The sequence below is a fragment of the Xenopus laevis genome, chromosome 1L, assembly GCF_017654675.1.
Source record: "Xenopus laevis strain J_2021 chromosome 1L, Xenopus_laevis_v10.1, whole genome shotgun sequence".
NCBI classification, from domain to species: Eukaryota; Metazoa; Chordata; class Amphibia; order Anura; family Pipidae; genus Xenopus; species Xenopus laevis.
This window is the reverse complement of record NC_054371.1, coordinates 221841405-221858737: the sequence shown is the minus strand read 5'-3', so window position 1 is coordinate 221858737 and position 17333 is coordinate 221841405. Positions and strand designations below refer to the sequence as shown.

Sequence of the window (17333 nt, the reverse complement as noted above, 5' to 3'; positions counted from 1 at the left end):
CAATTCAGTTCTCCCAATAAATCTCCAGATACAAAGCTACCGGTGCAGTGCTTCAAGTTTATATCGTACAGGCATAAGAAGGCATGTTCTCATATAAATCCTTCCTCACCCCATAAATAATTTCCAGTCCTTTGAAACAGAGAAAAATGAAAAATAAAAAGGCCTTTAACCCTTCAAGTGCTGTTAATTTATGGTTCTTAAACTCAAGTATCAAAATGCTAGCACCATAGATGGAACATATGCAGGCTTATTGTTTTTTACTGTGCACAGCCCTGCTCACAACTGCAACATCTGGTATTTAAAAGCTGAACTACAGTAGTTTATAGATTATTTATAGCCAGAAGGAGGAAATATATACGTGGGAACCCACAACAACATGTGGCCCTACAGTGAGAGGAATTACAGAGATCAAGGTCTCTCAATGGTTTTTGAAAGTATAACCTTCTTAACCCTTAGAAGTCCCTAAATTGGTTGTATAGCTTGAGACAGGAGTTAAAGGTGAATTTAACCTCACCAACTAATAAAATCCCCTACCCCCTACCCTACATAGTCCCCCTCCCTGCCCCCCCCATAGCTGTTAAATGCCCCTAATCCTGTAATTGCCCCTCATTGCAGAGTCAGCACAGAGGAGCTCACGGGCGCCATCATCTTCTCTACGGTCTTCCTCGGAAAGTAAGCACCGTATTGGCGAATGCGCAGTTGGAGCAGTCTTTTGCTTCGTGATAACTGTGACGAAAATTGCCAGGGAAGGAGGAAGACCAGAAGATTACTGAAGCGCCGGAAGATGGTGCCCGTGAGCCTCGGTGCACGGACTTTGCAATGAGGGGTATTTACAGGATTTGTGGCATTTACAGGTGGTAACACCTGTGCGGTGGGAGTAGGGGGGGGCTATGTAGGGTAGGGGGAATGAGTTTTTATCAGTTGATGGGTTGAATTCTCCTTTAAAGGGATCCTGTCATCAGAAAACATGTTTTTTTTTCAAAACGCATCAGTTAATAGTGCTACTCCAGCAGAATTCTGCACTGAAATCCATTTCTCAAAAGAGCAAACAGATTTTTTTATAATCAACTTTGAAATCTGACATGGGGCTAGACATTTTGTCAATTTTCCAGCTGCCCCCAGTCATGTGACTTGTGCCTGCACTTTAGGAGAGAAATGCTTTCTGGCAGGCTAATGTTTTTCCTTCTCAATGTAACTGAATGTGTCTCAGTGGGACATGGGTTTTTACTATTGAGTGTTGTTCTTAGATCTACCAGGCAGCTGTTATCTTGTTACCAGGCAGCTGCTATCTGGTTACCTTCCCATTGTTCTTTTGTTTGGCTGCTGGGGGGGGAAAGGGGAGGGGGGAGATATCACTCCAACTTGCAGTACAGCAGTAAAGAGTGATTGAAGTTTATCAGAGGACAAGTCACATGACTTGCGGTAGCTGGGAAATTGACAATATGTCTAGCCCCATGTCAGATTTCAAAATTGAATATAAAAAAATCTGTTTGCTCGTTTGAGAAATGGATTTCAGCTCAAAATTCTGCTGGAGCAGCACTTTTAACTGATTCATTTTGAAAAAAATGTTTTTTCCCATGACAGTATCCCTTTAAGTGCCATACCCTTTCCTGTAAAAGTGAACAGTGTGCTCTGTGTACCCATAGCCTGCTCTATTTGTAGCTCCACTGGTGGTAGTCCATATACCATGTAGAAAAGAATACATAATTATATATAACACAAATATTCAATAAGAATAGCTTCTCTCTAACAGACTTATATGATACTGGGGCCTTGAGGCATATATCCCCTCTGCTCAACCGTAGAACTCTCAGTAGATATAAATTAAGATTGTTTCCTTTATTGTAAGACAGGGAGACGATTCTAGGATAAAGTCAAAGCCCAACACTGTAGCTCTTAAATGTCACATCATAGTTTATATTATAATAGTTCCTGGCAGCGAATCTCCCCGTTAACTTTGAAAACCTTGCAATGTCTGGAGTCTATTCCTTGTGTCTCTTCGGGTGCTTGATTGCGCGAGTCCCATTTGCCAGCTTTGATTGGCTATCCCTGCCTGTAAAGGTCACAGTGAATACCAAACTCTCTAACCTTTTGATAGAACACGGGGGGAAGCAAATGGGTTGCTTATCACTCCATGACTTGATGTTCTTGTAGTTGAGAGGTGATGCTCAGACTCCCATTGTGCTGAACAGCTGAAAAAAGAAATAGAAATGAAAGTTCCATGCAGTGATTCACCTAATCAGCCCTCAGATGGGCATCTCAAGATATCACTCGAGACAAGGCCTACGCTATCCTTTCATACAATGTAAAAGTGGCAATTAGAAATGTACAATTTAGATAAAACAATCCAATTAAACTTGTAATTACCTAATTATGAAAGGGATTCAAAATGATGATTAATATGTTTATGGAGATATTTTAGGGAAGACTCGGTACGCTGTGTACTCATTATGCAGGATATACAAAGTGAAAGTATGTACTATTAATAAAACACAACTCAGTAAAGTTCTATCATTGCTTTAATGGTAATGGATAGTGATTTATTGCTGTCTACTGAAAATGGTGTAGTAAGGGCCGCGCTTCATGTAAAGAAGCCACGTTGCCCTTTTTGTTGCTCATGAAATAATAAAACCATGATTCAGTGAACTAAAAATCCATATCCATAGACCTCAACAAGGAAATACTGTATAATGCCCCTTTAAGTAAATATTTTTATTTTCAAATCTAAGAAGCAAAAATACAGATGATAATTAGTGATGGGCGAATTAATTCCCGTGATTTGCAGCCGGCGAATAAATTCTCGAAACCAGCGCGAAAATTTGCGCCATCTGCCAAATAAAGGACACCGGCGTCCAAAAAACAGACGCCGGCGTCAAAAATGAGACACTGGCGCTGTTGCACAAATCTTTTTGCAGTAAGGGCTGTGCTTCATGTAAAGAAGCCACGTTGCCCTTTTTGTTGCTCATGAAATAACAAAACCATGATTCAGTGAACTAAAAATCCATTGACCTCAACAAGGAGATACTGTATACTGCCCCTTTAAATACAGTAAATATTTTATTTTTATTTTCAAATCTAAGAAGCAAAAATACAGATGACAATTAGTGATGGGCGAATTAATTCCTGTGATTCGCAGCCAGCGAATAAATTCTCGAAACCAGCGCGAAAATTCGCACCGTCAGCCAAATAACGGACACCGGCATCCAAAAAACAGACGCCGGCGTCAAAAATGAGACACTGGCGCTGTTTCACAAATTGTTTGCAGTTTCGCGAGTTTCACAGGAAATTCGCTAATTTTTCTGTGAAACACCACAAATTCGCCCATCACTAATGATCACTCACCATATAGTGTTATGACAGAAAACAACGTGCCCAAGTTTAAAATCAGACAAACCAAGAAAATTCAGCTTAAAGGCAAAATAGGAAACTCATTCTTGCGAGCCTTGCGATATACGCGTCTGCCCTTATATTTCCTTCTCGGTACTTGTGGTTTTACAAGCAAAATTAAATGCAGCCCAATTCACCCAGCAATATACTGTATGGAGATTAATTTTTATTAGACTTGTTTATTGTTAAAGAAATCCTCAGGCGTTCCTCACAATCTTGGCAAGCCAATTTTCTGTCAGCTTTCATGTTTGTTATTGGCTTGCGTGAAGTATATTCAGCACATTACAGCTACATTACAGGCAATATACTCACTGCAGATATTTATCATCATACGTGCAAAAGTTGGTAAATTTGTAGACAATGGCACCGACTGGTTTAGTACTTTGTATGGGCTCGACATCTGCATTTGTAATAAAACTGGATTTTTAACTTTAAAGGGGTGGTTCACCTTATAGTAAACTTTTATTATGTTATAGAGTGGCCAATTCTAAGCAACTTTTCAACTGGCCATCATTATTTATTATGTGTACTTTTTTAAATTATTTGCCTCCTTCTTCCCAGGTATCAAATGGGGGATCAATGAACTAATCGAAAAAACAAATGCTCTGTAAGACTACACATTTACAGTTATTACTTCTATTTGTGCTCTCTCCTATTTATATTACAGTCTCTCGTTCAAACCAATGCATGGTTGCTAGGGTATCCTAGCCTCAATTGGGCATCATTTTAAGGGGCATCAATTGAGGGGGGCTCTGTCTCCATACCTTTCGGAAGATGTTCTGGATTTTTTTTACCCATACATACCCATATGTTCAAGACTGAGGGATGGTTGCGACTTGAACAACTAACTATTCAACCTAATTGTAAGTTATTTTTATTATAGAGGTTGTCTAGGGCCTTCAGCTGTTGTATCATAACTGGGGGTTCTAGGCAACTTCTTTAATAAATATGATAAATTACTCTTGTGTTGAATATGTGTGTTTACTCTTTCCTTCTATTCCAGTTTCAACCACCCTAGTTGTTCCAACTGACTGCTTTACCATGGAATTTGTGGCAATTTGAAACAGGTGCCAAATTATAAACTGCCTAGCAATAAAGTTCATGGGATTTTACACCTTACATCCTTGGTATGCACAATGGTATTGCAAACAATTGTAATACATTCTATAGCTTGGTTTAGCCAATTAAACTCTAAACTATGGCCAGCAACTGGAGACTGGTAGCTCACAATAGTATTCACAATTGTAACTAGCACCTGATGAAGGACATATCTGTCCGAAACAAGTTGTGACTGAATAAAATACACAGAAGCTCAGAGTTCAATTTTATTTTTATCTGAGACTGGTAGCTGAGTATTTCCAGTATTAGATACTTCCCATACACTGGCCTTGAATCCAACTTCTATTGAAGTTGATCAGAAGATGAAAGTTTTTGAATACTTGTGTCTAATTCACACTTATGGCCAATGATGGTGAATGATGATTCTTTAAATGCTGGTGGCATGTTGGATGATCAGCAAAATTTGGAGGGGTTCAGGTAACCAAAATCTTCTCTAGACAGTTGGTATGACTGTGGCCTGTGGTGTCAGTAAGCCCCAATACTCCCTTTACCTCCCCTCCCACTAGTTGGGTTCACTTGTAGAAATGCAATGGTTGTTTTCTAAGGCTGATGGTTTGGCTATTCACTAGAACATAGGGGGTTCTCTCGCCCCTTTTATAATTAATCAAAGTGTGGCAGTGTGGAAACATATTTCTATGTGTTATTCATCAACATTTTATAATTTATATTCAATTTTTTCCACCTGTCATACATTTATGTTTTTGTTAAAAAAAGGCACCGTTTTAATGCACGGTTTAACTTTCCAGATGCTGCTTGAAAATTAAAAAGAAAAAAAATTGAATAAACAAATACAAAAAGATAATAGAATTCACATATGCTCATATTTATTGTATAGATATCAGAGTGAAACAAACTAGCTATTTACTTGTAATTGCAATTAGAATTAGAATATTCTCTGGGTCTCTCCCTAGTTTATTATGCTCAAATCCCCTTTTTGACAAAAAAAATGAATCTAACTTTTAAATAGATATTTCAAGTAAAATTATACCTTTTCCCTGAGGAGTGTTTCTTAGTTTGTTATACTAATAATATTTGTTTCCTGGCAGTTAAAATGAAACTCGTATTGGTTAAGAGAAATAAGGAATATGCTTTCAGTATAGCAGACCATAAAGGACATGTTTAAAAGAAAATAATAATTTCCCTTTAGCAAGTTGAGGGACCTTTCAATTCCTTGAAGGCCTGCCTCCGGTATTAAGTGCATAATGAGACTCCAGTTCTGTTTGCTGTCCATATGTCCTCAATTACAACCTAGTCTTGAGGGTTATATTACATGTTTTTGATCAGTGACTATTGGTGACTTTCCATTGGCTTGAAGGGAAAATGCTTCAAGGCTTTCTGAGCAAGTCCATTTTTGGTCAACAATTGAGGGTCAGCAACTTCCCATTCTTGTAAGCAGGAATCATCCCTAAAACATTCATTATGGTATCGTCTTTAGTGATGGGTGAAATTTGAAAAATTCGCGAAACGGCGCCGGCGTCTTGTTTTTGATGCCGTGCCCATTTTTTGATGCCGGCACCTGTTTTTGATGCCGGCGCCCGTTTTTGCCGCGAATTTTTGCGGGCGTTTCGCGAATTTATTCGCTGGCGGCAAATCTCGCAAATTCGCCACGAATTCGCGCCTGGCAAATAAATTCGCCCATCACTAATTGTCTTAAGGCTATTGCCATACAAGACTTTTGCACTAAGACAGTTGTGTCATTGACCTAGAGCTTTCTGCACATCTGGTAGTTGGGGACAATATCAAAACTCTTGTCATGACATTGGCCTAGAATTTTGTTGAAATTTGGCAGTTGGGGAAGTACCAAATCTCTTTTTGAGATATTGGCCTAGAGGTTTGTGGACACCTAGTAAAGTACTCTCTTGCATAAACAGGGCCTTAACCCAAGAACTGAAAACATAATTCTGCCTCTTTATAGGTCCCTGGTGAGGCCTCATCTGGAGTATGGGGGCAGTTTTGGACTCCAGTCCTTAAGAGGGATATAAATGAGCTGGAGAGAGTGACGAGATATTTAACTAACCATGCTAAACTGTCAAGGTTGGATTGTGAATGGTATTTCTAATGGCTTTTGTTAGGGCTTTAAAACCCTATTTAATTTCATGTCTGGCTTATTCTTGAAAGGGGAAATTAAAATGTACTATTAGTGCGAATCAGTCACTGACATCCTCTCAGTAGTGACTCCAATGGCGTTTCATTTATTCTATAGAATTTCTTGCCAGTTTAAAAAGGTCTTGAAGCTTAATGGAAATTCAGATTACAGTATATGACATTCGAGCTAATAAATAATTTTTGGGCACAAGAAAAAATATTTCATTACTGGTTTAGGCCTCTACGAACACCATAATTACCATTTATTCCAAGGGCTCGGCTAAAGGGTACTCTTTTCATGGGGCTCTGATAGTTTTTTCGATTTTCAGCAACTTGTGTTCCTGCATTTTTGTCAGGCCCTAATAAATAACACCTTAAGGGGGTTATTTACTAAACTCCAAATGCAAAAATCCCCAAAAATTTTTATTTTTTTGTATAAAATCAGAATTTTAAAAAATCACCAATTTTTCAGTTCAGCGCTGTTTTTTGTGCAATACCTTGTTGATTTCGGAGTTTTCTGGGATAAAAAATACAAAATCTGAGTTTTCGGGTGGAAAATACAAACAAAAAACCCCGTATAATTCTGATATTTTCCAGCAAACAAGATTTTCGAGAAAATGTAATAATAAATAAGTGGGAAAAAACCCATGCGGATGTAATTGAAATATTTGGCAGAAAATGTTGAGATAAATTCAGACGTTGATAAGTGATTAGTGACTAAAAACAATGCAAGATATTTAGTAAGTATAATTAATAGGAGGGAGGACAATTTTGAGTGTTTTGTGCTTCTATATTCAAATGTCACCATTTTCCCCCTCTGTCTTTAAAAGCAGCAGTTTTTTTGTGCTCTAGGACTGAAATTCTACTGAGATTCTATCTGTTTTAAAAAGCCATCAGGCCACAATGATCAGAGATGCTATCTGAAATGCACTGTTTACATCAAAGCAGGATTTTCAGCCATTAATTAACACCAAGGATGAGATAAGAAAGTGTGGAAAGGTAAATGAAACATATATAAATGTAGCAGGACGAGGCTTGTTAAGCACTAACTACAAATAAAAATGTAAATAGATATAAAATTAGGTGATCACAAATCCCTCAAATGTAATTGTTCAGTATTTCATATTGTTCTAAAAACGTATTGTGCTGAAAGAGGACAATAAATAGCTGGTCAAAAAAGGTAGAACGTTTTGATTTCTGTGAATTTTCACATTGATCTTCATGTGCCTCTTTGTTGAGAAAGAATCTGTCCATTCAGCAACTGCTTTAAGGCCAAACAGTACATCTTTATCCCCTTTTTTTATTTTTTTTTCCGATTACCAATCATGTGTCATTGGTCAAATTCCCAATTAACTTTAGCTGAAGTGTAACCGAAGCAATTAAACAGACAGTGAGAAATGAGTTGTATTGTCCCAACTTCTAATGCTTTGTGGTCAATATATTACCTGAAGCTAAAACCACCCTCCTCCTTATGATTTAACAATAAACACAGTTTAGTTGGGGGTAAGAAGAGAGACCTTTGCTTAACTGAAAACCTGCTTGCCTTCTAAACCCCAGCCTCTGTGTGCCCTACTTCAAGGGGCAGATTTATCAAAGATCGAATTTCGAAGTGAAATGGCTATACGTAGGGGCACATTTACTATTGGTAGAATATCAAGGGTTAATTAACGAATATCGAACCCGAAGGATTTAGCGCAATGCGTTTGATCGAACGATTCGAAGGATTTTAATCCATCGATAGAACGATTTTCCTTCAATCCCAAATTGCTTAGAAAGCTCGGTAGGTTTTAGGTGGCGAAGTAGGTGGTTGAAGTTTTTTTAAAGAGCCAGTACTTCGATTATCGAATGGTCGAATAGTCGAACTATTTTAGTTCAAATAGTTCGATTCGAAGTCGAAGTAGCCAATTCGATGGTCGAAGTAGCCAAAAAAACACTTCGAAATTCGAAGTATTTTTTATTCTAATCCTTCACTCGAGCTAAGTAAATGTGCCCCTTGACTTTCAATATCAAAGTCGAAGTTTTTTTTAACTAATTTTACAGTTTTTCGGTCGAAGTAAAATCGTTCGATCAAACGAATAAATCGTTCCAATCGAACGATTCGAATGATTTCAGTGATTGATCGATTTTACTTTGACTACAAAAAACTTGCATTAGAAGGTCCCCATAGGCTAACATAGCACTTCGGCAGGTTTAATTTGGCTAACTATTGAAGTCAAAGTTTTTTTAAAGACACAGTAATTCGATTATCGAATGGTCGAATATTCAAATGATTTTACTTCGAGTCGAAGTCGTAGTAGCCTATTCGATGGTCGAAGAACCCAAAAATTTACTTAGAAATTCGAACTTTTTGAACTTCGAAAATTCACTCAAATCCACTTCGACCCTTGATAAATCTGCCCCTAACTGTTCCTGGATCAGTTCATAGTTGCTTTTATTTGTTAGATAGAAGATATAAAGGGAGGCTATAATAGTAATACATCTCCAAAGTCTCATATGGTTATTATGTTTGTATGAATGCATAAACACACTGTATCATATATATATATATAATATCACTTATATTATGTTCTTCTGATCTTCTATACACTTCCTCCCTGGTGCCTATTGGTCTTGTGCCTACTCTCTCATTGACATTATGGACATTTAGGGGCCGATTCGCTAAATTCGAGTGAAGGATTCGAAGTAAAAAAACTTCGAATTTCGAAGTATTTTTTGGGCTACTTCGACCATCGAATGGGCTACTTCGACCTTCGACTACGACTTCGAATCGAAGGATTCGAACTAAAAATCGTTCGACTATTCGACTATTCGATAGTCGAAGTACTGTCTCTTTAAAAAAAACTTTTAAAAGCTACCGAAGTCAATGTTAGCCTATGGGGAAGGTCCCCATAGGCTTTCCTAAGTTTTTTTGATCGAAGGATATTCCTTCGATCGTTGGATTAAAATCCTTCGATTCGAAGGATTTAATCGTTCGATCGAAGGAATAATCCTTCGATCGTACGATCTTCGAAGTCGAAGGATTTTAATTCCTAATCGAATATCGAGGGTTAATTAACCCTCGATATTCGACCCTTAGTGAATCAGCCCCTTAGAGTCAAAACTTCCTCAAGCTGTGACTATATCAATAGTGGCACTGTGTCTGGAACACAACAAAGCAGGTTGCCTAGATAGGAAGCACAAGGAGAAGTTGTGATCACATTTGTAACCACAATTATAAATTACAGTAGATGTTTACTGAGTATGAATTATTTTGTAAATGGGCAAATGGTATTTTCCAATATGGCTGTGCCTTTTGCACAGGGACAAATTGTGTAAATGCATGGAGACACTTAAAAGTTCCAAAGACAGACAGGTTGGGCAAGTCTATTGTGAGTCATTGCAGCTTGTTTCAGCAAAAATGATTTAAACTTATAACTACCATTAAGCCTGCAGGGATGACATATTTGGGGATTGCTGCTGGCACCAAAGACTTAGTGTTACATCACTTGTTCTGCTACTATCAGTGACTCACACCAGCTGCTTGGCTTTTTGAAATGTTCAGGTACTTCCAAGTGTCATGGATGCCCCCATATGGAAGATATCTGATTGAAATAACTACTCTCAAAAGCTAAACCAAGGATGTATTTTTATTGAAATCTGTAATAAACTTTGTAAAGAAAAAAAACTATTTACACACTATCAAGCCAATGCAGACCCCCCCCCCCCACCATTAACAATACACTGAAGAAGTTCCAAACCAGACCTACAATATTGGACTTTCATTGAGCTATTTCTATTTGAGTAGCACAGTAGTATCAATTTTTTTGTAATTATTTATGGAATGAAACTAATTAGGCATTTACTAGAAAGAACATGTTCAAAGAATGTGGTAGGGATTGTGAAACTGCATGCAGAGACAGATATCAATAAATATTATATGAGGCCAATATGAGTTCAAACGTTTATCTCAGCCTTGAGGAGCAGGTAAAATACAAACAGTAGGTCGCGAGCAACATGTTACTCACCAACTCCTTGGATGTTGCTCCCAGTGGCTTCAAACCACTTATTTTTGAATTCCTGGCTTGGATGCAAGTTTTGGTTGTATAAAAACAAGTTGTACTGTCAAACAGAGACTCCTGTAGGTTGTCAGTCCACATAGGGACTAATAAATAGCCAATCACAGCCCATACTTGGCTCTCCAGGAACTTTTTTCATGCACATGTTGCTCCCCAATATTTTTATATTTGAATGTGGCTCATGGGTAAAAAAGGTTAGGGACCCCTAGTGTAGTCACCAGGGGTCTTCGGGCTCAGCAATAATAAATTGGTAGAATGCTGGATTAGAAATTACACAGAGCACCCCAAGTCCCATAAATCAACACTTCACAATGCCACAAATTGACGAAGGGTTTGCATAATACTATGAGCCTGCGGGGTGGTGCGAAATGGCCAAAAGTGAGCACAAAGACTTTATTTAAATATATATTTATATATTTTTCAAGATGGACCAGCACTCCAAATATTTCCAAGTAAATAGTTCATTATAACATCACTCGTGTATCCAACGTTTGGCCCTCGTCGGGCCTTGATCAAGGATAAAGGACCCAAACGTTGGACACACACCATTTGACCAAGCACCCACGAGTGGATACAGGTGTAAGAATGCGGGTACTTTCAGAAACAATATATATATATATATATATATATATATATATATATATATATATATATATATATATATATATATATATATATATATATATATACTTTGTTAATCTTCATAAATAAATATATATATATATTGTTAATCTTCACTGCACATCCTTCTCCTTGTTGATTCCCTGTGCTGGTCTTACCTGCAATGCCTCGGCAGACTTAACAGGAAAGAAAATAATCTGGAAAACAAGAATTGTGTTGTAGAAAAGGGAGAGCCCAAGGCAACAGCAGGTCAGGCAGTTCTCTTTCTCTCGTGTAGTAGAACAAGCTTTCCTGTGGGAATTGAAAATTTCTAATCTGTACAAGATTTTGATCCAGACCTTTCTTTGCCTTACACTCTCTCCTTCTGGCCTTGACCCATGGTTACAGCCAAACAGCCGTAACTGCAAAACTCCACACATTTCACCTGTCAAGAATTTTTTTTGATGCACAATCTACAGTGTTTCCTGTTTGTCAATATTAAATAAAATACATTATGGGTAATTTACTACATGTGGGACAGGGTGCAAAGTGAAACGAATGGGTGCAATCCACCTTGTTTTGTGTACTTTGCTCAAAACATGACCTGTGAACAAAGACCTGTGTTCAACCCATGAATAAAGTGCTAAAAGTGTTTGGCAGTGCTGTATTCATGAGGGACAGACAGGGCACATAGGCTTCTTCACAACTGCCCTCTATCCTACCCATACTTGCTCATATTTGGACAAGCAAGTCAGGGAAGAAGTGCAGACTGCAGCCAGACCACAGATGGAAATGCTCATTAAATGAGCACAAAGGGGTACACTTTCACTTCCATCCAGGGTCTAGGCAAATGACCCCTTTGGTCTGCACAATATCAAGAGCAATAATTAAGAGCTTTCATTTATCCAGGTCATGGTATATCTAGAAGAAGTAAATCTAGAGCAATCATTGAAGACATTTCTCTACTCATCCGAGCAGTTTCTTCAGTTCAACTGACTGGTGTGGAATGTACTCGCCATATAAATTCTTACAATAATCCATTGCAATGGTGAGTTAATGTACCGAGAATTTCCCGTACCAGTAAGTTGAACTGAAGAACCTGCTTGGATGAGTAGTAATACGTCTTCAATGATTCAAAACTCAACAGGCAGACGGCACTTCTGGGATAAGGTTTATTGGAGTTAATGCTGTAGAAACCTAACGCGTTTCGGGAGTATATCCCTCAGGCAACTGTAGATAAGAGCCTTGGGTTTTGAGGATCGAAACAACTATTGACCTCTGGAACTGCAAAAGTGACTGTTTGCATTGCACTGGACAACCCTCCGTGGTATCTGATGAGTTGGCTGTAAACTACAACTCCTTTTGACTTCCTTATCTGTCAATGAACCAAGTACATTCCAAAATCTTTAGTTTGGACAATTTGTAGATCATTCCAAATCATGAAGTTTTCTGCTGCTTCAAAGAAAATAATTCTACATGTACATGATAATTATAAACAATTTGGCTTTGTTATTATTGGCCTTGAAGGGGACAATGGAAGCTAAACCTTATTTATGAGTAGGATAGAAATGCCCTTTAATGTTTTATAGTCATAAAATCTTAAGCAAGAATACTTCTGTTTTGCTTACAATGAATTTGGCTGCATGTTTTGCTATTTAACATACAATAACAATTTTACCGAAATTACAATCTCCAACATTATCATAATGAAACCTAATTCAATTACCCTACTCTCGACACACCAGAAAACAACTGCAATAAATTGAATGACTACAGGACAACTATAATTACAAGTATAATTTACTTTGTCACACAGCACTGACTCCATGGCCAATTCAACAAATTATATTGCTTTCTGATAAATATAGTGTTATCTTTAACAATTTGCCCTTATGATGACTCGTTTGCATTTCATTTTAAAGAATGACTTTGTCAGATAACTGCTCACATCATGAGTTTAAAATAGTGTGTGTGTGTGTGTATATACTGTATTATACATACAGTATATGGGGGCTTTATGAACAAAGCCAGGGGCAGATTTTGTAGCACTGTGCCTCTATTCACCTCTTCAGCAGTAAAACAGCTCCACTTGCAACTCTGAGGACTGACAATGTGGTAGATTTAAAAAGCTGTCTCCTTTTATCTCCTGCATCTCTGTCTATCTATCTACTCATAGCTTCCTATTATATTTTGATATATTGGAATTTTGTTCTCTCTAGTATCCTTTTACCATATCTAGCTAGACAGCTATCACTACCATCATATAACCTATTCCAGTGGTCCCCAACCTTTTTTACCCACGAGCCACATTCAATTGTAAAAAGAGTTGGGGCGAAACATTTGCATGAAAAAAGTTCCAGGGGTGCCAAATAAGGGTTGTGATTGGCGATTTGGTAATCCCTATGTCGACTTGCAGTCTAAAGGCGGTTCTATTTGGCATTATATCTAGTTTTATGACTCCAAGTTAGAATTAAAAAATAAGCACCTGCTTTGAGGCCACTGGGAGCAACATACAAGGGTTTGGTGAGCAACATGTTGCTAGTGAGGCAATGGTTGGGGATCACTGTCCTAGTCTATCACTGTCTAATTACCTTATTCAGAGGCCTTCTTCCTTGATTTTTACTAAAGGGAGAGTTCTTTTAGGGCACTCCTCTTTATTGGGCCTTTGTTTCCCAGACCAGTTTTATCCCTCTTCAGCCGGTTGAGGCCAAAGAGGAAGAGGCATGTGCTCCCACTATCTCTATCTATCTATCTATCTATCTATCTATCTATCTATCTATCTATCTATCTATCATATATCTATCTATCTATCTATCTATCTATCTATCATCTATCTATCTATCTATCTATCTCTCTATCTATCTCTCTATCTCTCTATCTATCTATCTATCTATCATCTATCTATCTATCTATCATATATCTATCTATCTATCTATCTATCTATCTATCTATCTATCTATCTATCTATCATATATCTATCTCTCTCTCTCTCTCTCTCTCTCTCACTCTCTCTCTCTCTCTCTCTCTATCTATCATCTATCTATCTATCTATCTATCTATCTATCTATCTATCTATCTATCATCTATCTATCTACTGTATCTATCTATCTATCTATCTATCTATTATCTATCTATCTATCTATCTATCTATCTATCTATCTATCTATCTATCTATCTATCTATCTATCTATCTATCTATCATCTATCTATCTACTGTATCTATCTATCTATCTATCTAAGCTATCTATCTATCATCTATCTATCTATCTACTGTATCTATCTACTGTATCTATCTATCTATCTAAACTATCTATCTATCATCTATCTATCTATCTATCTATCTATCTATCTATCTATCTATCTATCTATCTATCTATCTATCTATATATATATCTATCATCTATCTACTGTATCTATCATCAAAGGGAAAATATACCAGGTGCTGGGTTACCTTTTCCTATCCTAGTTGAGTACAGTATACCTGTGTTTGCAGGGATGGTTGGTGCAAACTGTGTGGCAGATTTACTAAGCTCGAGTGAATAATTCAAATGGAAAAAAATTTTAAGTATTTTTTTGGGTACTTCGACCATTGAATTGGTCAAATCGAATGATTCGAACGATTCGAAGTAAAAATCGTTCGACTATTCGACTATTCCGTAATCTGTCTCTTTAAAAAATACTTCAACTTCATACTTCACCACTTTAAACCTACCGAAGTGCAATGTTAGCCTTTGGGGACCTTCCCTAGCACTTTTCTAAGTTTTTTTTGATCGAATAAAAATCGTTCGATCGATCGATTAAAATTGTTCGAATTCGTTCGAATCGTTCAAAGCTTTTCGCTAAAATCCTTCAAATTCGAATTAGAAGAATTTTACTTCGAGGGTCGAATTCGAACGGTTTTTTAACCCTCGAAATTCGACCCTTGATAAATCTGCTCCTGTGTGTTCATTGGTTCATTGTATACTCAATGGCAACTGTTTTATTATGGTCTGAGCTTTGAGAACAGCCTCCATAGCAAGCTGTGCATTTGTTATTTTGTAAGCCTTATCATTTGTTATTTTGTAAGCCTTATCAGAAAGGTCCATCTAAATATACCAGTAAACCCCCAAAGTAATGTTGCTCTGAGTCCCCTGTCAAAAGAAACACTGCATTTCTTTCCTTCTATTGTGTACACATGGGCTTCTGTATCAGACTTCCTGCCTTCAGCTTAAACCTCATTGCCCTGGGCAAGAGCATGCTCAGTTTGCTCCTCTTCCCCCGCCCCCTCCCTTCTCTACCGTAATCTGAGCCCAGAGCAGGGAGGGACTCTGGCAGGAAGTGATGTCACACCACATTAATACTGCAGCTCCTATCCTAAACAAACAGAGAGTTTCTAGAGCTTTTTACTCAGGTATGGTAAAACATTCTACAGAATAAATATAGCATTCTAGCTTGCACTATTGCAGCTAATCTATTGGCAATAAAATGCCTCCGTAGCTTTCCTTCTCCTTTAAGCTGCCGACCCTGTTGCTACCTCTCAACTTTGCTATAGGCTCTGCTGTGACAGCAGCATCCATACTGATACTGTGGCTTATTAATTTAAGTTAGAAATTGCCAAAGAATAGCAACTCTGTCTTGCTTTATGGCAGGCATTCTCAATATACACTCATCATCAGAGGCACAATCCCACATAACAAAAATGGATAAGCTGACTCTTATTATTTAGCCCATTAGCCTTCACAAAACTGCTCCCTGGAATGTGCAAGTCTGATTATCAATGACAGTGAATGAGATAAGAAGGCTTTGTTGAGGCAAAGTAAACAGACAAATTGACAATATAAATATATGAGACAGAATATAACAGAACACTAAAAGGTTGTTGCATAAAAATGCAGACATTATTATAAAAGGGAGTACCTGGTTTATGCCAGTATCCACTTAATACAGTTGCATATTAAGGAAGAATATCCCCAACTAAGTACCACTAGTATCAGTTCTGATTTTTCCCCCGAGAAAAAATTCATTTAAAATAGACTGTCATTGGACTTTATGGAGTACAATGTGTGTTCAAAAAGGATCGCAATTTATTCAGCCATTATCTAGACCTTATGCAGATATAAAGTACATATTCGAGGGAATTATATATTTTATCATCTGAATATCCTTACAATTCAACCCAGAGCGTTGTGCTATTGCACTAAATTGCTTCTCTTAAGAGGAAGAAAATGAAAGCTATTTCTCTCTGTTTGGTCAGAAGTGCTGTGAGGTTTATATCAGGGATAATTCCGTATTCAGTACATAGACCGAGACAAAGAAGAACACTCATAAATCAGACCTAGGGCAATTCTTCTATTGATGAGAAATCATTGCCATCTCATTCACGGTGATCAGCCTGCACAATATACCTGTATTTCCAGAAAATCCACTGCTAGTGAATATTCATGATCCCTATCATTTGAAACAGAATCATATCTGCCTGAAGAGGTTGCAATTAGCATCGGTCCATTCACCTCACTTGCTAAGTGCACTAAGCTCTACCAGTACTGCTGTATAGATTGATCTTTGTAATGGTACTAGAAGATTCAAGACCACAAAGCAGTTCTTCTTAAATGGATAACTATGTTGGCATTTGCTTGTTTAGAATTATGGCTTGTCTTCTTCTCAAGGAAAGGTGCACCCAATGAAGCGTTCTCCATAAGTAATTAATGGATCAGAAGGTTTTTTTTACCCCAGTTGGCTACTTTACAACCCACAACAAACGCAGCATGAAGTCCTCCTTGTACTTTATGAACTGCACCCAAACATGCTCCCACCGATGACATTTATGGGTGGGATCAACCATCATAAGAAAGGGTCACCAGGCTAAACTTGCACCATGGTCTGAACTTGCTCAGCCTGCAGGTTTCAGGTCAATCATAGTAACATAGTAAGTTAGGTTGAAAAAATAGCCATCAAGTTCAACCTTTTAACTTTTTTAAACTGCCTAACTGCCAGTTGATCCAGAGGAAGGCAAAAAACCCCATCTAAAGCCTCTCCAATACATTGACATGACTATTCTCCATAGCTATCCATAAAACATCCACTAGTGAAAAAGTTCAGTAGATGTCT

General features: G+C 37.7%; 1 protein-coding gene across 1 annotated transcript in view; it reads left to right on the top strand.

The window, feature by feature from the left end:
* dcc.L (DCC netrin 1 receptor L homeolog) overlaps positions 1-17333 on the top strand; it is a gene marked incomplete at its 5' end in the record, with an annotated part of 292799 nt that overhangs the window by 118247 nt on the left and 157219 nt on the right.